The sequence below is a fragment of the Saccopteryx leptura genome, chromosome 4, assembly GCF_036850995.1.
Source record: "Saccopteryx leptura isolate mSacLep1 chromosome 4, mSacLep1_pri_phased_curated, whole genome shotgun sequence".
In the NCBI taxonomy this organism is placed as follows: Eukaryota; Metazoa; Chordata; class Mammalia; order Chiroptera; family Emballonuridae; genus Saccopteryx; species Saccopteryx leptura.
The window spans coordinates 134,813,895-134,821,191 of NC_089506.1; the positions used below are offsets into that span (position 1 = coordinate 134,813,895).

The 7,297-nt window shown below is 37.8% G+C and overlaps 1 non-coding gene across 1 annotated transcript; it reads left to right on the forward strand.

Moving 5' to 3' along the window:
• Nucleotides 1–3,806: 3,806 nt before the first annotated feature.
• TRNAA-CGC (transfer RNA alanine (anticodon CGC)) lies at nt 3,807–3,880 on the forward strand. Its single transcript has one exon. It is a non-coding gene; the product is annotated as a tRNA-Ala (tRNA).
• The last annotated feature ends 3,417 nt before the right edge of the window (nt 3,881–7,297 follow it).

The following is a 7,297-nucleotide window of genomic DNA, read 5'->3' on the forward strand; positions in this document are numbered from 1 at the left end:
CTCAGCCATAAGAAATGATGACATCGGAACATTTGCAGCAAAATGGTGGGATTTTGATAACATGATACGAAGTGAAATAAGTAATTCAGAAAAAAACAGGAACTGCATTATTCCATACGTAGGTGGGACATAAAAGTGAAACTAAGAGACATTGATAAGAGTGTGGTGGTTATGGGGGGAAGGGGGTAATGGGAGAGGAAAAGGGGGAGGGGGAGGGGCACAAAGAAAACAAGATAGAATGTGACAGAGAACAATCTGAATTTGGGTGATGGGTATGCAACATAATTGAACGACAAGATAACCTGGACTTGTTATCTTTGAATATATGTATCCTGAATTATTGATGTCACCCCATTAAAAAATAAAATTACTATAAAAAATTTTTTAAAAAGATGGAGAAATCAAAAGAAAAAAAATGTGTTGTTGGGTTTTTTTTCTATTTTTTTTCTCTTTTTTTGTACTTTTCTGAAGCTGGAAACGGGGAGAGACAGTCAGACAGACACCCACATGTGCCCGACTGGGATCCACCAGGCACGCCCAACAGGGGGCGATGCTCTGCTTCTTCGTGGACTCGCTCGGCCACTCTAGTGCCTGGGGCAGAGGCCAAGGAGCCATCTCCAGCGTCCGGGCCATCTTTGCTCCAATGGAGCCTTGGCTGCGGGAAGGGAAAAGAGAAACAGAGAGGAAGGAGGGGGGTGGAGAAGAAGCAAATGGGTGCTTCTCCTATGTGCCCTGGCCGGGAATCAATCCCAGGTCCCCCGCACACTAGGCCGACGCTCTACCGCTGAGCCAACCGGCCAGGACCTTGTTGTTGTTTTTTAAATCATTTTTCTTGTACTTCTGCAATAAGAATACATTTTTTTATAATAAAGAAGCATTTTAAATTGAACATACTTGTCAAATCAAAGCACATTCTATTTTACAATACACGATGTAGATTTATATAAAGAAGTTCAAAAGACAGAAGTTAAAATAGTAGAATGGGAATTCATTGAGTGCAGGAACATGAGTTCCTAGCACAGTACCTTGTATATGATGGGCACTTTTTAAGGCTTTATGAAAGCATGGCTAGAAGGAAAGAAAAAAAACAAATGAACAGAGAGATTTTCAGAAAACAAACCACTAAGAATATATAAATTCTTTACAAAAAAAGGAAATTGAAATCAACGTTTATAGACAATGCTCTCTACCAAAATATTCCTTTCGACCTGTACTGAGGCATGATTCCCAAGATGCACACAAGGTGGCAGCAGAGAAGCACATGTAACAGAGACCATTATTGTATGTGCTATGGAGCAAGTTCCAGCCAAATTCAGAGGACGGAAATGATAACATGTATATCTCTTGCTTTCATTTCAATTAACGTTGAAAGAAGTAGCAAGCAGTAACTAGAAATTCCTTATATTTACAAGTGATAAATGTTTCCATTAGATAGCCTTGCATTCAATATTGATAGATAACACAGAACACCCAACTGATATATTTTTCCAGGTAAACTAATCTGAGCTGTTATTCAGAAGGTGCACATGAGGTGGCAGCAGGGAATCATACTTGGAAAACATTTACCACAGTTAATCCTGTATGTTCTTAAAAGCAAGTTTCAACAACCTCTAACCTTAGAAATGATATAAAGCATGTTTCTTGTTGTCATTAAACTTAATATAGTAAACAGTAATAGAAATTAACTAAAAATCCATTTTTTGAAGGTAAGGAAATTCACTCCTAAATAACACCAATATCAAAATCACAATTCAAGTTACAAAATACCTTAAAATTAATGGAAATAAAAACTACATAAGGAAACCTATGGAAAAATATAGTGATGAATATATTTTAGGGCAAGAAAAACTTAAAATACACAGCCTTTCCACCCATACTAAACACCAGAATACTAAATAAAATCCTGAGAATGTAAAAGAAAATGATCTTCACAGCCTGAGCAGGCGATGTCACAGTGGTTAGAGCATTTGTCTGGAATGCGAAGGATGCAGGTTTGAGATCCCAATGGCGCCAGCTTGAGTGTGGGCTCATGTGGTTTGAGCAAAGCTCACCAGCTTGAGCCCAATGTCGCTGGATCAAGGAAGCGGTCACTCGATCAGCTGTAGCCCCCTGGTCAAGGCACATATGAGACAGGAGTCAATGAACATATAAGGGATCACAAATAAAAACAGATGATTGATCTCTGATCTGGCACATAAAAAACTTTCTCCATTTTTGTCTGTCTGTCCCTATCTATCCCTCTTTCTGACACTCTCCCTGTCTCTGAAAAAAAAAGGTAAAAAGAAATGTTCACAGACACATTTGGAGGGTATATACCATATTTCCCAATGTATAAGACTCATCTTTTTTGAAAAATGTGGGGTTAGAAAACTAGGTGCGCCTTATACACCGGTTGAGTATTTTTTACTTGCATTTCCCATTTATTCGCATTTGTTATCACCTTTTCAAAATTTGTGACCCAAAATTAAGGTGCGTCTTATACAGGGAGGGTTCTTATACATGGGAAAATATGGTACTTTAAAACTTTCCCATTTATTTCCCCTTTGGGTGAGATTTTGAAAAACATAATTCATTCTTCTATGCAATTTAAGCTGCAAAAACAACAAGAAAAAGCCATTGTCATTTTTTCTTTTATTTATTTATTCATGTTAAAGGCAGGATAAAGAGGGAAAAAGAGAGACAGATAGCCAGAAACATCAATCTGTTTCTGTATGTGCCTTGACCCAGGAGCAAACCTATGACATTGGCGTATGGGTGTGATGCTTTCACTACTGAGCTTTCTGGTGAGAGCAAGCCATTGTATTTTGGGGAAAAAAATTTTCTGGAAAAAAACCAGAGGTAAATAAAATAAAATAATAATCTAGTCTCCTGTGGTGACAACACCAGAAGACGTTATTTGCTCTTGAAATTCAGGTGCATAATCACTATTTCCACTTTTTTATAACAAAGTGAACCCTTTTCTAACATGCACTTTCTCTTGTCCCATGGCAGCAGTCCAGACTGAGAGACCTCTTAAGCCTTGGACATCAGAATTTATCTGAGCATTGGTCACCACATACAAGCTACGTTCTTTTGCTCACAGAACACCTCCCAGGGTCTTTGTTTCAAAACTTCTATATTTTCTCAGTTTTATATCTGAGAACATGCATTGCTGAAATACCGAGACTTATGTCTCATGTCTGCCTTCTGAGAAACTGATATACTGAACCTTGCCACAATAAGTCATAAATTACACCAAAGATATTGCACTACCAAATTCAGTAATTGTTAAACTTATAATCATTTTATTCATGTATATATTTTTTTTCTGTCTACGCCATGACAGTATAGTATTCATAAAGACAGAAAGTGAGTCTGACTCATTCACTATAGGCAACCAATGTTGAGCACAGTGCCTGGAACATAATAGAAATACAATTAATGTTTCCTGAATGAATGAACAAATAGTCATTTGCATACATACACAGATATCCACAAATAACAGACACTGTGGACACAGAGAGATATGCTCATGTGCAATTCACATCTATGCACACAGATGAACACACACCCAATGTACCTGAGTATATATACATAAAGAAATATAAGAGGTACACAAAGAATATGGAAAGAAAATGTCCTAATATTAACTGTAGATATATCTTTATGAAAATTTGTTGTGATTGCTTTTGAGATCATTTTTCTTGCACTCCTGCAATAAGAATACATTTTTTATAATGCAAAAGCTGTTAAAATTCAACATTCTTTTAAAATCAAACACATTCTATTTTACAATACACGAAGTAGATGTATATAAAAGAAAGTAAGCCCTGGCTGGTTGGCTCAGTGGTAGAGCGTCGGCCTCGCGTGCAGATCCCGGGTTCAATTCCTGGCCAGGGCACACAGGAGAAGACTCATCTGCTTATCCACCCCTCCCCCTATCCTTTCTCTCTATCTCTCCCTTCCCCTCCCGCAGGCGAGTCACCATTGGAGCAAAGATAACCCGGGAGCAGGAGATGGCTCCTTGGACTCTACCCCAGGTGCTGGAGAGGCATGGTCAAAACAATCCAGGGGTGCAGAGCATCGGCCCCTGGTGGCAGAGCTTTGCTCTCTGGTGGGCATTCCAAGTGGACCTGTGTCAGGCACATGTGGGAGTCTATCTGACTGTCTTTCTCATTTCCAGCTTCAGAAAAATACAGAAAAAAAAAGAAGTTAAAAAGACAGAAGTAAAAAGCATAGAAATAGAAGTCATTGAGAGCACGTATATGAGTTCCTAGAACAGTGCTGGTATATACTGGGCACTTTCAAAGGCTTTATGAAATCATGGCTGGAAGGAAAAGAGAAAAATAAGATGAACCGAGAGATTTTCAGAAAACAACCTCTAAGGATACATAAAATCTTTAAAGAAACTGCAAATTAGAATCAAAGTTTATAGACAATGCTGTCTACCAAAATATTTCTTTCCACCAGTAATGAGGGGTGATTCCCAAGATGCACAAGAGGTGTCAGCAGAGAAGCACATGTAACAGAGACCATTATTGTATGTTCTATGGATCAAGTTCCAGCCAACTTCAGAGGATTGAAATGATACCAAGTATATCTCTTGCTTTCACTACAATTAATGTTGAAAGAATTAGCAAGCAGTAACAAGAATTTCCTTATATTTACAAGTTATAAAAGTTTCTTTTAGATAGCCTTGGATTCAACATTGATAGATAATGCACAACACCCAACTGATGTATTTTTCCAGGTGAACTTATCTGAGCTGTTATTCCAAAGGTGCACACGAGGTTGAGCCAGGGAAGCGCACTTGGAAAACATTTACCACAGATAATCCTGTATGTTCTTTCAAGGAAGTTTCCACTACCTCTAACCTTAGAAATGATATAAAACATGTTTCTTGTTGTCATTACACTTAATATAGTAAGCAGTAATAAAAATTAACCAAAAATTCCATTTTTTGACGGTAAGAAAAGTATTCCTAAATAAGCCCCCCCCCCTCAAAATCACAATTAAAGTTGCAAAATACCTTAATATTACTGGAAATAAAAACTACAAGAAGAAACCTATTGAAAAATGTAGTGATGAATATATTTTATGGCAAGAAAACCATAAAATACACAGCCTTTCTACCTATATTAAGAACCAGAATACTAAATAAAATCCAGAGAAAGTAAAAAAAAAAACTGTTCACAGCCTGAGCAGGCAATGCACAGTGGTTACAGCATTCAACTGGAATGCAGGGAACCTTGATTTGAGATTCCAAGGTCGCCAGCTTGACCAAAGGCTCATATGATTTGAGCAAAGCTCACCAGCTTAAGCCCAAGGTCACTGGCTCAAGCAATCAGTCACTCAATCAGTTGTAGCCCCCACCCCGTCAAGTCACATATGAGACAGAAGTCAATGAACATGTAAGGGGTCAAAATGAAAAACTGATGATTTATCTGTGACCTGGCACATAATAAAAACTCTGTTCGTTTCTGTCTGTCTGTCCTTATCTATTCTCTCTCTGACTCTCTCCCTGTCTCTGTAAAAAAAAAAATGGAAAAAGAGAAATGTTCACAGGAACATTTGGAGGGTGTATACCATATTTCTCCATGTAAAAGACTCATCTTTTTTGAAAATTGTGGAATTAGAAAACTGTGTGCATCTTATACAGTGCTTGTAGTATTTTTTACTTGCATTTCCCTTTTATTTGCATTTGTTATCATTTTCACAAAATATGTGCCCCAAAATTAAGGTGCGTCTTATACAGAGAGGCTTCTTATACATGGGGAACTCTGGGACTTTAAGACCTTACCATTTATTTCCTCTTGGGGAAGATTTTGAAAAACATAACTCATTCTTCTCTGCAATTTAAGCTGAAAAAACAACAACAAAAAAGCCATTGTCATTTTTTCTTTTATTTAGTTATTTATGTTAGATGCAGGATAAAGGGGGGAAAACACAGACACATAGTCAGAAACATCAATTTGTTTCTGTATGTGCCTTGACCCAGGAGCAAACCTATGACATTAGCGTATGTGTGTGATGCTTTTACTACTGAGCTCTCTGATGAGAGCAAGCCTTTGTCTTTTGGGGAAAAATTTACTTGAGAAAACCAGAGGAAATTAAAAAATAAAATGATAATCTGGTCTGCTGTGGTGACCACACCAGAAGACTATTCTTTACTCTTGAAATTGAGGGGCATAATCACTATTAATAATTGTTTAGACAAAGTGACCCCTTTCCTAACATGGACTTTTTCTTGTGCAATGGCAGCAGTCCAGACTAATAGAGCTCCTAAGTTTTTGACATCAGAATTTATCTGAGCATTGGTCACCACATACAAACTAGATTCTTTTCCTCACAGAACACCTCCCAGGGTCTTTGTTTCATAACTTCTATATTTTCTTATTTTTATACCTGAGAATATGCATTGCTAAAAAACCAAGGCTTATGTCTCAGCTCTGCCTTCTGAGAAACTGATACACTGAACCTCGCCACAATAAATCATAACTGACACCAAAGATATTGCACTACCAAATTCAGTGCTTGATAAACTTATGATTTTTTTATTTATGTATATTTTTTTCTTTTTGTCACCCCATGACAGTGTAGTATTCATAAAGACAAAAAGTGAGTCTGTCTCATTTACTGTTGGCAAACAGTGTCAAGCACAGTGCCTGGCACATAATAGAAATACAATAATTGTTTCCTGAATGACTAAATAAATATTCATTTGCATAAGTACACAGATATGCACAAATGACAGACACTGTGGACCCAGGGAGATATGCTCATGTGCAATTCACATCTATGCACACAGATGTAAACACACCCAATATGCCAGAGTATATATACACAGAGAAATATAAGAGGTACACAAAAAATATGGAAAGAAAATGTCCTAATATTAACAGTAGATATATCTGTATGAAAATTTGTTGTTGTTCTTGTTTTTGAGACCATTTTTCTTGCACTCCTGCAATAAGAATACATTTTTTATAATGAAAAAGCTGTTAAAATTCAACATACTTGTCAAATCAAAGCACATCCTACTTTACAATACACGAAGTAGATGTATGTAAAAAAAGGTAATCCCTGGCTGGTTTGCTCAGTGGTAGAGCATCGGCCATGCTTGCTGACATCCAGGGTTTGATTTCTGGCCAAGGCATACAGGAGAAGCACCCATCTTCTTCTCAACCCCTCCCCCTCTTCTTCCTCTTTGTCTCTCCCCTCCCTTCCCACAGCCAAGGCACCATTGGAGCAAAGATAACCTGGGCACTGCAGTGGCTCTGGTCGCAACAGGGCTACGACCCACGGGTGCAGAGCATCC